This window comes from Macrobrachium nipponense, chromosome 42, assembly GCF_015104395.2.
Source record: "Macrobrachium nipponense isolate FS-2020 chromosome 42, ASM1510439v2, whole genome shotgun sequence".
NCBI classification, from domain to species: domain Eukaryota; kingdom Metazoa; phylum Arthropoda; class Malacostraca; order Decapoda; family Palaemonidae; genus Macrobrachium; species Macrobrachium nipponense.
Genome location: NC_061103.1, coordinates 29,923,445 through 29,938,623, shown reverse-complemented (window position 1 = coordinate 29,938,623; position 15,179 = coordinate 29,923,445). Strand labels below are relative to the sequence as shown.

At 40.5% G+C, this 15,179-nt stretch overlaps 1 protein-coding gene across 7 annotated transcripts in view; it reads right to left on the bottom strand.

Moving 5' to 3' along the window:
• Positions 1–15,179, bottom strand: part of LOC135213034 (lysine-specific demethylase 8-like) — a 292,898-nt gene that overhangs the window by 38,643 nt on the left and 239,076 nt on the right. For 6 of the 7 annotated variants that reach the window (XM_064246850.1, XM_064246848.1, XM_064246846.1 and 3 more), the window contains exon 2: positions 11,150–11,215. The gene's annotated coding sequence lies outside the window, so the exon portion shown is untranslated. Of the gene's footprint in view, positions 1–237; positions 1,124–11,149; positions 11,216–15,179 lie in introns of those variants that run through there. The other variant, XM_064246853.1, reaches the window with a different exon arrangement.

Genomic DNA, 15,179 nt, shown 5'->3' with positions numbered 1-15,179 from the left:
GCAAGCCGGCACTGTGCTCCATCACGTGGTAGGAAATAGTTACCAGAATGATATGATGTCATTTTTATAAGAACTCGCACAATCATTTATAATCGAGGCCCATACACAGAATTCCCTGCACCAAAGTCTTATCTTGTTATCTAAACATACAAAATATAAAAGCCACGAGAGAGAGAGAGAGAGAGAGAGAGAGAGAGAGAGAGAGAGAGAGAGAGAGAGAGAGATATGCATACTTACCAAGCTATTATTAACAATGTAATGTTGCGTCGAGGGGCTAATGAAGATGTCCACATAACTCTTGACAGCTGACATCCTGAATCTTTTCTTCCTCTTCTTCTTCTTCTTCTTCTTCCTCACTTCCCTCTCACGTTTTCCCTCCTCGAGGCCGCCTGGTTCAGTTCTTGTCACGGCGAAGGCGCGTTCAAGGAGATTTGATTCTCCCTACACGGATCGAAACGTCTTCTTCAGGGTGGGTTGCAACCTCAGTGTTTCAACATTTTCCCCGTCTCGTCGGTCAGTCCAATGAACAACAAAGTCAGATGACATTCCAGGAAAACTGCCGATTCGAAAACGATCGACCAAACTTCTCAAAGGTAGTTTCTTCCTTCGGCACAAGGGTTCACAGATATCCCTCAATAAACAAGTGAAAAGTTTTTTAAATGAGCCAGCGATGAAGCAAGCTGTAGTATCCACCCGGTATAATGCCTAGAGTCAACTAGGCGATCCTTCGCGGCTGTTGCAGAGAGCAGCCAAGAAAGCGGAGTACGATCCCAGGACACTACCGCAGGGTACGTAGCCAAAAGAGGACGAGAGGGCTTTCACTGGCGGCCAAAACGACGATGCTTTGGCCACTCGTTTCCAACGTCAAACGGAGGCGTCTACTGATGACTGAACTCTCAGGTGATAACGCGCTCCGCCATTCTTTTGTTATTACCACACCCTCCCCTCCTCAAAGCACCGTCGATAAGATATCTCCCTATCAGGCGGCCGAGATAATAAACGCAGTTGCATCTCGGAGCAATCAGAACAAACAGTCACTTCGATAAAAACATGAAACTTTAGGAAATTCCTTTCTGCAGATAACCGTTGCAACTTCCGATGCCATGGAAAAAATAAAGTGAATGAAATCACACACAGTGTCTTAAACACACGCATCGGAAAACATCTATAATTCAGCGCGTGGTCAAGCAAAACCATACGTTTTACAATACATTACCGTGTGCTTGAATTCAAACACATTACCGAATGCGACTGAACGTCTATCTTTATACAAAAGAAACGCCTGGTTCAATAAATATATCAGCTGTATAATCAGACGAGATTTAACTGAAATACCCATATTTCACACGCTTCTGATTTTCCTAGATACACAAACACACACACACACACATTATATATATATATATATATATATACTATATATCATATTTAATAGTATTATATAATATATATATAGATATATATACATTATATATATATATATATATATATATATATATATATATATATGTATATATATATATATATTAAATTTCTAAGTCATTTCCTTTGTTATTATGACGTCGAATTCTCGAAGGACAGGAAATAGTCATCAACCGTCTGTAACTTGCCGCTGCTTTCCTGCGTCATGGTTTACTTTAGCTCTTGAAACGGCAATAATTAATTAATAAAATAATAATAATAATAATAAGAATAATAAGAATAATACATTATCATTTATGTGGCTGCTGATCGACGCTTACGTCGCGACCACACAAAAGCTGCCTCACTGGAAAGTCGCCATTCCTGGAACTGCCAAAAACCAAGGCCTGGGACCTATGAGGTCATTCAGCACTGAAACGGAAACTGACAGTAAAAGGTTCTAAAGGTGTAACAGGAAGAAAACCTCAAAGCATTTGCACTATGAATCAGTTGTTAGGACAGGGTAGAAAGTAAGATGGGAGAAAGAGAATATGGAAGGTGGTACAGTACAAGAATCGTTCGACATGTGATCAAATCTTCCGGCGCCAGTTTGTTAAAAGTCAAGGAATCAATCAGACGTTCGGCGTTGTCCCGGGAACGTTAAAAACTGCGTCTCTTTGAGGTCTACTTCCTGTGATGATGGTCATATCATCAAATCCCCAGACACCAAATATCAAATGCTGAAATAAATTCCATTTTTTATGCCTGCTATTTTGGCGTTTTAAAGCAAGCAACTCTACACTGGGATTTGACGTTAGACCTACCACCAAAGGTGTGTCGCCATATCAGAGCAGATAATCTCATCCAGAATGCTGGGAGGGAGCAGGAATGCTGTTGACTGATAAACCAATGACTGATGAATGATGGTACGATAACGATAACGCGTTGTAACGTAATTTTGGGCAAGGACAGGGTTGTAAGGTCCACATGTGGAAGAAGCCAGAGAGCAAAGTCAGAAGACAGCGTCCCAAAGGACTCGGTAGATATCATCATCATCATCATCATCATCATTCAGAGATGGTGTTAGATCTAGGACAAAGCTCTTACTTTGATGCTCTCTAGCGAGCGCACACAGAAAGAGAAGAAGAAACAAGTAAAATACGACGGATAAAAAAAATGTTCATTGTAGATGATAGCGACCAGCAGGCGAAGTTGAAGAGGTTGAATTCATTTGAAAGATTTGGTAATTCAGCGAGGTTGACGATGAGGTTGGCTGAGAACTCTGGTGTGATGATTAAGAAAGACCAGGAGTGGGTTGAATTGCACAGGTATTTCATTGAATTGAATATCATATCTAGGCCAAGCACTGGGACCTATGAGGTCATTCAGCGCTGAAACGGAAACTGACAGTGAAACGGTGTGAAAGGTGTAACAGGAGGGAAAACCTCAAAGCAGTTGCACCATGGATCAATTGTTAGGAGAGGGTGGAAAGTACGATGGAAGAAAGAGAATATGAAAGGAGGCACAGTAAAAGGAACGAAAGGGGTTACAACTAGGGTCCAAAGGCACATAAGTAATGCCTACAGTGTTCTAACCGCCTTCCCCCATCCCCTACGGAGTACAGGTACTTAAGAGACTGAATGTTGTCTGTCATGGAACAGGACAAACGAGAAAGGAGGCAGGAGCCAAAGCCAGAAGGAATGAATGTCAATGTTAATCCAATTTTTTCCATGAAAGGAAAGAGTGAAAGGCTGAGGAAGCATCAGAAACGAACTAATAGCACACGACGAGGATCATCATACAGCCTCCTTCCAACTTCTCGGCAAAGGTTTACAAAAGGCAGACTGGAATGGGTCTCGTTTTGAGGAGAGAAAAGTCCAAATGGTAGACTGACGAAGCGAAAAAGGCACATGAGTCTAGGGCTCTACTGGAAATGGTTGGCCCAACACAGGCGACTATCTATCAAGTATACAATCCGCTGCTTAGATCATTAAATACACAAACTCGCATACACACACACACACACACACACAATAATATATATATATATATATATATATATATATATATATTATATATATATGTATGTATGTATGTATGTATATATAATATTGCCCCCATTACATGTAAAAGACGGAGAACGAAGTCTATTAACGATAATGGACAGTCAATATGACACTTATCTCACTGCGAACAGGGAGTCTGATCATGATACGTACGTACGGGAGAGAGAGAGAGAGAGAGGAGAGACGGGAGAGAGGTGCGAGTATGAAAACTTATATCTCATTCCGTTAAATAAAATGTCATCTAAATGTTTTCAAGATTCCTTCCGTTTTGCTTCTGAGTGAATGACATATATCGCAAAAAAAAAAAAAAAAAAAAAAAATCCCTGGTTTCACAATGACGGTCTGCGGAAAATCATTTGGGGGGGGGGGGGGAGGGGGGGGTGGGGGGGGGGGGGGGGTGGGGGGGGGCTCTCGACCCCACGAGGGCCACTGAGGAAGGTGTGGTTCACGGCCAAGATTGAGAGTTTGGTCAAGCCAAAAGCGACCAAGTCGACACATTCTAGAAAATGGGATTGCTCATTTTAAAAAAACAATTTCTTGGTTATATGTGGCTCCTTTACTGCAATAATAATAGAAAAAAAATGATTCGAGGAAGAATATTAAAACAGTCGCTGTGGTAATGTCAGGCTGGTCTCAAATGGAAGACCGTTCACCTATGAAATTGTATGGTCCTGTAAACGTCGGTTTACCAGACGATGACTGATGCAACAGCATTCTCTCCGAAATGGCGATACTTGGGGCCTTGAGACGCCGATGACCAACGATGTTGTGGTGTCGACTGGATAAACCAATGAATCAAACGATCAATCGTGCACCGGGAGAGGTATAATCTCCAAAAATCTGATGCCCCCATGACTACTGTACTCCTCGAAACTCAGGAGACGGGGAATCGCCATCTAAAACCTGAATTGTGCTGCTTCTCTTATTCCTCAGAAATAAAATTAACTTTCGACGACTTAAGAAGTTTGGGCGTCAGGGGTGCGACAGGCACAGTGCACAGACTCTGGTGCCAGGCGGGGACAAGTTCTTCCGAAAGAGGCGAAGCCGCTGGAGACGTTGTTTCTCACGATTCGTTGCTCGAACAACAGGCGGAAGGAAGGAAGGAAGAACCAGACTGAATCAGTATAGCAAAAACACACTTCACTGACTCTTAAATTCAATACACATTATTTTTCTCGGTTTCGAACATTACGGAGGGCATGACAAGTCACTGTTGCGACTGGTATATAATTTTCTATGAAGCATCTTCATCATAAAAGCGCTGCCAGTCATAATTTCGCCTTTGGGTCAACACAGCGCATCGTATAATCTAAACCTTTTTGCATGCGGTCAATTTTCGTCGATAAATACAGTTGAATATTTAATGCAATCGACCTCAGAGAGAGAGAGAGAGAGAGAGAGAGAGAGAGAGAGAGAGAGAGAGAGAGAGAGAGAAGGTGGGAGGGTGGGGTGTTAGGGAAGAGGCGAGGTTGGTAGTATTGGCAGAATCTCATATCCAAACGAAATACCAGTATACCCGGCAGTGGCGGTCAATTTACCTAAACGTTATCTAATCAAGTCGTCTTCTTCTCCTTCTACTTCTTCTTCTTCTTCTGTAAGGGTTGCAAAACAAATCGATGATCGATGTTATGAAGAATTTATGTATGAATATATCTACGTATGTCTGTATATCTAGAAATACGCACAGCTTTGCGTCGATGTAAATAATTCGCTTACGTTTTAACACGAACAAACATTGCTCACACGAGTTAAGGGAAAAATGCATGACGGCGACGGAAAGGCGTTGATAAAGATACTAAGAAATCCATCCGGTTCAAACTACGAAGGGCTCGCCTATATTTTAGGAAATAAAACTTTCCTATTTTCACGCTACGAAAAACCCAAGTATAGCTGTAGGCTCTATTACCAGATGGAAAATGGAAATAAAGAATTTATCATCATTATTATTATTATTAAAACAGCGGAGGGTATTTGATGAGTGAGTGTTTGATTCTTTTTGTCAAGGGGTTTTATTTAAAGCATCACAGTAGAAACCTCAAAGAAACTGATTTAACTGGATTTCCATTCTGCCCATCCATCGCGTTCGTGGCGCGCTGGAAACGGTGAACCCAAACAGATGATGTACCCAGTGGTGGATGTAAGGGGTGGGGGGCGGGTTTGGGGAAGACCTGGTCACGTGTACCCCCTCCCCAATGGATATGAATGGTGGAACATTATTTTCTTTCAATAAATCATTATTAGGAGCAAATATTTGCTTAGTTAATGATTATTTCAACAATAACTGTGCAAAAGCAATAACACCAACATCTATTACTGTGTATAGATTAGATATGTGTCTGTGCATAAATATACAAATACTGATATATATGTACTATACTGCATGTTACACACACACACACACACACACACACAAACACAAACAAAACACAAACACACACACACACACACACACACACATATATATATATATATATAATATATTATATATATATATATATATATATATATATATATATATATATATATATATATATATATGAGATAAAGTCTAATCAGATCTCGCCCTACTGCGACTATATTTACGATTCGAGAGAATCGTTATATCCAGCCTATCTAAAGGGTAAGAGTTACATCATATTTTGAATACCTGAGCAATAACAGAAGCCAAAGCAATATGATGACCATGCAAAGGTGTCGTACTAGTCACTCTCCTTCAAGACGGCATGAAAATTGCAATATGGAAGTTGTCTCCAAGCGGCGCCTCTACCACAAAGTAATCTACGGTATCGACACTCCGAATTTCAATTAATAGACATCTGCAGTCATGAAAAATCAAATGTTCGTGTGTGTGTGTGTATGTCGTGTCGTGTTGCACGATTAGATAATTTTATGAAAATATATGCTTCAAATACACACATAATTTATATGTACCTTCATGCATTTCATCAGTAATCACTCTTGTAAGAATCAAAGAAAAACATTGTTCTTAAATGTATAACAAGGTAGTCCATGCAGAATAAGTTGCCTTGAAGAACAAGAATCACAATATTGACAGAAAACTAAGGAGTGTAACAACACCAAATGAATTATGGCAAGAGAGTCTTCCAATAAAAAAAAAAACACCTACTGATAATCCACGTTGAAAGACCCAAGACTGTGGTGAACAGCGTCTCCTGTTATGGGCTATCACGTTAGGTCAATGAGTGGTGCATTATTCACTGGTAAATTCCCATGTCTGGCGTGGCATGCACCGACAAACTCCTCAGGTCCACTAGGGAAGCACTAGACGTTAACAAAGGGAGGTGCATATCAACAGGTGATGTCTACATCTTGACACAGGAATGAGACAGAATGACGCTCTGCTTTCCAGCCACCTCATGCACGGATCAACAACTCCAAGTGATGATATGAATAAAAGGCAGATATCGCATTTTCCTGATCTTTTACATTGAGTGGATTCATCATTTGTTACAAATAACTATGCACATCAAAACTGACACGGACTAGCTCAATGTTCTGATCTAAAAACTAAATTTTTCTTGTAAAAAGTCAAGAATTCTTTAAAAGCACCGAAAAAATACACTCCTATTTTTTTCCGTGTGTAGACCAAACCGGAGCTCTGGGCCAGACCTCCAGGAACGACAATACAGTAGTTTGCTTTGACGTAGTAAGGTCGGTTATTTCGAAAGATACTTCTACCTCACAGTTTTGCGAGAGGTCGTTCAAGAGTTTGGGAATCCACCCTTGTGGTAAGGGTGTAAGAATACTACCACCGTAGGTCCTGCGTATCGTAAAATGCGACTAAAAGAACAGCTGCTGCCTTGCAGTCTTACTTTTTTAGTAGAAGGCTAGGCCACCCCAATAACTGTGGGAACAGCTGCCTTGCATTCTTATTGTTTAGTAAAAGACTAGCCCCACCGCCAATAACTGTAAACTGCTGCCTTGCAGGTGGGCATTTTAGTCAAAGGCAAGGCCCACCGCCAATAACTATGGTTGATAACAGCAAGGGGCATGCGGCCGTTAAAAACCCCATTACCAAATAATACACCATGCCTGATGTTGTAAGGAAAGGCGCATCAGGCAACCGAGCCCTTAGTGCAGGGATAACGGTGAAAAAGAGGTTCAAGATTTGGGGAATGTTTGGTTGAATGAAATGACATGACAGATCTGACGATCTTCAATTGATACAATTCAATGCATGATTAGACTTGCATCAATCTCCGGAAAATGAAAATGAAAACTTATAAGTGTATACGTCTGATATGCAGATACAATAAACGACAAATTCTACAGAAGACTAAATTATCTAATTTAACTCAGTGAAGTCTGTGCCAGGAACGCCTTTGTTAATCGTGTTTAAATTGCCAAAGCTCATTTGCTTTAGTAGAATTCTTCAGCAGTAGTGTCGTAGCCCTTTGTTCTATATACATAGATTTTTTGGTTTAATGCCAAGCACTGGGGCAACTAAGGCCATTCAGCACTGAAACGGAAATTGACAGTAAAAGGTTTGAACGGTGTAACAGGAGGAAAACCTCAAAGCAGTTGCACTATGAAACAATTGTTAGGAGAGGGTGAACAGTAAGATGGAAGAAAGAGAATATGAAATGAGGTACAGTAAAAGGAATGGAAGTAGTTGCAGCTAGGGGCCGAAGGGACGCTGCAAAGAACCTTAAGTAATATCTACATGGCACCGAATGGGGTGCACTGACGGCACTACCCCTCTACGGGGCTTAGCCCTTTGTTAGCTGGTCTAGTTCACTGCCTGACGAATGCTCGCACTTGATGGAGCAGCCTGACTTCCTTAATAAAATATCATTCATTCCTTTGGGAAGCCAAACATTCATTCCGTCTCATGTCCATCGAGCAAGCAATGCAAGCGTGCCGCCAGAGGAACCATCGAAATTCCGTTGCCATACCAATCCAGAGGTGTGTTGCTGTTCAGTTTGAGTAGGCCTAAGCACAGAGGTCGGCCCCGCCGCGGTCTCTTTCCTCCGATGGAGTGAATCAGTGGATTTTGTTTGTTTGTTTGTATGGTGTTTTTACGCTGCATGGAACCAGTGGTTATTCAGCAACGGGACCAACGGCTTTACGTGACTTCCGAACCACGTCGAGAGTGAACTTCTATCACCAGAAATACACATCTCTCACTCCTCAATGGAATGATCGAGAATCGAACCCGCAACCACCGAGGTGAGAAGTGGTCGGACCTTCATCTCGCAAGTAATCCCGCCCCCGACAATATCTTAGGGAGGGGAAAAGGAGGAGGACCTCCTCTTCCTCCTCTGCTGTCAGAAGTTCCGCGCCTTGCACGCCTCAAACCATCACCTACCGCCTCTAGAAAACGAATAACAATATATGCCTCTAAACATATCCTCCATTTCAATCCTTTTTATCTTTGTAAATGTATAGGTAATATTTAGCAGATAATAGCTGCTTTCCTTGACTTTCTTTAAGCTGACATTAAAACTTTATTGGTCAACGGCAAATTTCTCGAAAATTCTTGATAATTGATTTCATGAGAAAATAAGGATTCCCGTCCAGACTTCAAGAATCTCCAGAAAGATGATGTCAAAGTAAGACCGAGTTTTAAAATTCAGCGGCGTTTGTTCCCCAGACACTGAGGCATGCTCATTCTTTCGTTAGGTACAGTTACAGTACATTGGCTGTTTATGGAAAGAGAAGAAGTTACAGTCAAGCCCTTAAATAATACCTGTCTGCAGTTAAAATCTTGATTACTCCCTTAGTGGCAGAAGGTCAACGTTTCCAGAGATTTTCGTCACGCGAAAAGAACGAGCTCATCAGTATTAAAAAGGAAGGGCCTCAACGTTCAGGAAAATCGAGAGTGCCTGCATGATAAACGTGAATGGCACAGTGCATACATGAGCAAAAGGGTGGGGGTGTTTCAACATGCTGTTGATGAGCCCTCTGCCGTGTAAGCTTTTTGCACAGGGATTTCTCCCACGATTCAACTTGTAAAGTATGAATGAGGCAGTAACAAATCTCCTGTTCTATTTTCTGGAGCCACTCCCTGTTACAGAACCCTGCTTAATTTTGATTATATATATATATATATTATATATATATATATATATATATATATATATATATATATATATATATATATACACTAGTCAGTGGGGCTCAGTACCCGGGTGGTGAGGCTGGGTGCCATGGCCCTAGACGATGTGACTGTACTCTAAAGTAACAGTTATCTAACACCGGTGCCTTTTTGCTTTTTGCCGAGCGAACGCTCGAATTTTTTATTTCCTTTTCTTGTTATTTCCTATATTGTTGTACCTGCCTTACTTGTCAGAACGTAAGAATTCACATTTCAATGTTTACCGTAAACTACCACCCGAGCGGTAGTTTTCCCGGTTGTCATTTTCACTCGTATCTTACCATATTCAGCAACGATTTGAAAATGGCTTGGTCCTGTTGGTTAGGTAGTCACTGGGTAGGGAAAGACACTCTCTCCTTCACCCCTTTTTAACCCCTAATGCTCATAAATTGGTCCTCAGCTGTTAACGTGGGATTCCGCACCGGTGAAAAGTGCTTACATACAACAGACAGACCAAACTACTGTTTTTTTATAGTAAGATAAATCGAAAAGTCAAAACTATAGGTGGGGATGGGGTATGTTATAGTAGAATGGCATTAATATTAGTATCGCGTGGAATCATGCTAAATGACCTCGGTTGCACTTCACGAGAGAGAGAGAGAGAGAGAGAGAGAGAGAGAGAGAGAGAGAGAGAGAGAGTATTGACCAGAGAAAACTGCCAAAGTAAAGAATTATGACAAGTAATTGCATTCATGACGTAGAAGCTCTGGGTTCCATTTAAAGCTCAATGAATTTAAATAATATCACCGCATAAAAGGCGCCAAACGCGCACCGGAGTAGAGCGAATGAACTCATATCGGGAGCTCCCTTCCTCCTAAAGCTCATTCAAGAGACCATGAATTGTGCGGCAGTTGTTGAGAAGAACAATTTTATCAGAAAAACATAAAGTTACTTTCCATTTTGGATACCAAAGGAATTATAGCAAATGCTTTCGTGTGTTTATCTTATTATAATTTTGTTTTCTTTTGTTTCAGGGACCGTAGCTGTTAAGAAGCCAGATTAAGTTATTAATCCAGTTATTCAATGACCCCTTCAACACATTAATCAAGAGCAAAACTTCCATTCATTACTGAACTGTCTGTGTTTCTTTTTTTTTTCCCTTTATCGCTTCGTGAAAAGTTATGAAAATGGGAGGTCAAGTTGGGTAGAAAACCTGTTTCGCAAATAAACCAAAAGTAAACACTTGGCAACTTCTGCCTAAATCGAACCGGATCTTCGCATTCGCAAACTTTGTATGGTTCAGGGATAATGCAAAATGGATCGAGTGACGAGGAGGAATTATTCTCTTTTTGGGGCGTTGTGCCAAAAGTGAGTTGTTCCGAAAGTTTTCCTGTTCGCGTCTAATGTGAACTAACCTAATTCGAATGAACTTTTGCTCTGAGAAAAAAAAGGAAACCACGAACACGAACGACCACATAGTCGCAGACGCTGGCGCATGCGCACTTGGAAATATCCTCAACGAACCTTCATTATGCATTAGAAACTTCCGGAAATGAACTTGTGGCGTCATCATAGGCTGATGACTATTCTCGGTAGCTGAAATATGCCTCGAGTGAAGACTTACCCGAGTGGGACGACTAATCTTATCTGCATCAACAGTGCGGAAGTCCCATGTGGCGTTTCATCTTGTCTGAAAGAAACAATTAAAAAAATATTCAAAAAGGGACGAAAAAGCTCTTTTAAATCACTACAATAACAACACTACTCAATTCTACATGATTTCCATTCCCGTTTTCACATTCTAAAGCAACGAACAGAGGCTGCGTGTTCTGATTGGCTGGAACCTAAAATCAGAGTTTTTATTCGAACGACTATATACTAAATGTTTATACATCAGTTTGTGATGCAAGTATTTAAGGGAAGTTGGTTACAGATTTGATTATATCCTTTTAAGTTACTCGGGGAGTAAGCCTACAAATTACTTTGTTGTTGTTGTTGTTGTGAGGGTAGGAAAGGTCTATAGAAGGGCATAAAAAGGTCTGAGAAAGGAGTTTCGCGTTGAGTTGAAGATACAGGAATTTTAGGATAGGATATTTATGATTTATATATTAGAATGAAAATTAAAAAAAATAAAAATGTGCACGTTAAACAGTACAGAAAAACTATTTCTAATAAAATATAGCGTACTTATTCTAATTTTCGTTGGTGAAACAAGAACCTATTTGACCGTAGATTTCAGCACGTTTTAATTTAAGTTAAAAATGACAAATATAATGTTTACTACTGAGACGATAAACTCGTATCCATCACAGAAAATCAAGATAAAAAAAATAAATTACTTCCTTTTTTTAACAAACACTGAGCTGAGAGTCTACTATGTCCCGAGTAAGTGACACACTTGGTCTACGGTAGTGAACAACTTGGTAGTTGCCAAAAAAAAGGACCTATTATTGAAAGAACTGGTACTTGTCGTGAACAATTCTGTTACGACTAAAAAAATTCAAATGTACCTCGACACACGGATCTAGAATGTTTCCAAACAGGAAATTGAAGGATAATATCGATGAATTCCAAAGTAACCGAAATAACCAATGCAATTAATGCGCAAAAAGAAGAAGAAGAAACAAAAACACGTCACCCTCCACACAAGTGGCCTGATGGCAGCGTCAATCGGTTGTAGAGAGACCAGAAACCCTACAGAGTAAATCTACTGGCAAACAGAAAGAATAATAGGGTATTTCAGTCTTCGAAAGTTAAAAACTATAGTATATACATCAACCGTGCATCTGATGTCTAGGCCCGTTCCTTACAACGCTCATGAATGGCTCCTGATAAGCCAATTGCAGGGCTGGAAACTCTCAGTCTCTCGAGAGAGGTCATATAGGCAGGATGTATGTTTCTCCTCTTTTGAAAGATGTATCCCTCAAGAGAGGTGGAACATACATCCTGCCTTTGTGATCTCTCGAGAGAGACTGAGAGTTTCCAGCCCTGTGGTTGGCTTATCAAAAACCAATCAGAAGCGTCGTAAGGGACGGGCCTAGACATCAGATGCATTGTTGATGTGAATCTACTATAGCTGCAGAAGACTGTTTCGTAAAGGTGACGAATTCTGATTATTAGGAGAAGGCAAATAGCACCCAGGTTGACTGCATCTATAAATCCGTTGTGGAACAACTCAAAAAAAAAAAACTGGCTTTACAAAGGGAGGGAGAAACGGAAGCGGGACCCTCCCCGATTTACAGGTTTAAAGTCCACGAACAGCAGAGGGACTAGACACGTCTTGCTTCTTGTGCATTATGCATGTACCTAACATATAAAGGAATGCAATGATACAAAAACTCCAGTTTTCTTAGGAATGGGCCACAGTCTATCTCTTCAAGAAAACAATGAAGCGAAATCTGTCATTAGAAGGCAAAAGTGAAGTTATGGACAGATGGAATTTACGTGTAAGACATGAAATTAAAGTTTTGTTTTTATTACCCACAGAATGTTATGTTTAAAATAAAAATAAAAACATTTTGCAGTTTGGGGCTTTTTTTAACGTATTATTTATTGAATTTCAAGAACGCATTTATTTCGCCTGTGTTCATGGTTCGCGGTTTGTATGGAGAAAACAAACCCATTAATGATCAATTCAGAGATTACGAGTTCGAAAACGGGGTCTTCGGGATAATACAAGCTCTACTTCATAAGGACTGAAAACCGACCTCTTCGGAAGAAGCAGATCAAAATTCTAGGAAACAGAACTGGTCAGCGTTCAACAAACAGAAAGTGAGAAGTACGAAGGACAGATCGAACCATCTGACACTTGGTTCACACACAGCTTTCTCAGAAGCTTGGTGAGGTCAATAGGCCAGAACAGGTGGCAGCATATGTATAGTCATGAAACTCTGGAGACCGTTGCGTCAGCGTTCACGTGATTCCCTGTTGGAAGTGTGAACTGGGTTGGAGATAAAGCGGAAAGTGATTGATTCAACTTGATTAAGAATATGGCACGTGGAGAGTTTCCCAGATGAAGGGACAACGAGCAATGCTGCAAACATGGATTGCTTGGTTTCAAATAAAACCGGAGACACTAATTAGAATATAGTACTTAAGCCCGTGGAGTAAATTTAGCAAAACAGGTGTCTATTTACTTCTTTAAACACGAATAACCAAGAGGTATACGGACTTCATTCTCCTCCATTTCGTTTCAGAGAATTTTAACTGAATTGTGCATCCTTCATTCTCCCATGAAGCTTCTATCCGGCGCTGCACCAGTGGCTTCATGAGCCAAAAGGACTAAGAATTATTGCGAAAAAGAGCATATCTGAAGGACGAGCTGTGCCGGAATATGGACTGATGAAACAACAGGACAGATCACAGAGGTCACAGACGGCCGCAGTCAACTGCAATAATAAATGTAGATTGGTCAGAACACAATTGATGTGAGTTTAAAGATGGCAGCGAAGCCACGAGAAGGGAGCTCAGCGTAAAGAGCCTTATGGAGAAACATGACGACGCCTTAGAAATCTAAAGAAACCTTTAGCTTAGGATTCCTACATTTATTGTGGGCTCAATATAATTATATTCAAACATTTTGAGTTCTTTCAAATATTCCCATTCATGATACTTAAAGTACTGCCAGTTTATATTCAACGAGAAGATACGTCTAGGACTTCAAACTCCCTCAAATTTACCATCCTAAAAGAATTAAACTTAATACTTACTGGGGAAGACTTTATCTGCGTTGAGTATTAACACAGAGACGTAGGAATCTTATCGAACAAAACTGCTTAAAGTCAATACCAAGATTTTGGAGGCTTTCGTTTATCATCTGTTCCGGTCGTAAAAATATTAGCCCAGAATTAGTAGCCTAATTCAGCCTACGTAATTCTCACTGGGACCATGGTCACCTTCAAATCTCATGGTACCCCTTTTCCCATCGGGGTGGGGGTCATGTCATGCCATGAAAGTTGACCTGTTTTCTGCCTTGTATGTTGCCTTGAGATCAAACGAAGAGTTTTAAATGTCACTGGAATTCTCTCCCTGCTTTTGCATTCCGTAATTCTTAGAGACTTCCGAAAAGATTCCATACGTTTGCCCGTGACTGAGAGAACAGACCTCAGTTTGCTGTACTTTGTTTGTCTATTTGTCTCACTCAATAGAATACTTTTGGCATCGTCCGTGTTCATCCATCGTACTCTACACAGTCCCTGGGTAATTTCACAGGTCAAGCGCACAATTCTTCTTTTCGATCAATATTAAAAAGAATTGTCTCGCACATTGAACTAGCAACTACCAACAGAGATGCTGATATTCATGTGGATGAATCAAACAGCCGGATAGTGTGACAAAGAAATGCTGATTTGATTTTGCACCAATTAAAACTAATGTTCTACAGCATATTCTTTAAAATAATTCTCAAGATACGTAGTGCAAGATAATGCACTGTTGAGATAAAAGACAAAATGAAAGATATCTAAGCGAAATGAAATGACAACGCAAGATCTCAATGTCCCAGCCACCTCCCAACCTTCATATTTCAAAGATACGGCTGTTCGGTCTTATCACAAAATGATTATAGAGATGTATTGAACGAGAAAACACAATCGTCAGGACGGGTACAATGCAACAGGCGTTTTCTTCCTTATCGCCTCTTGATAAGAGCCAGC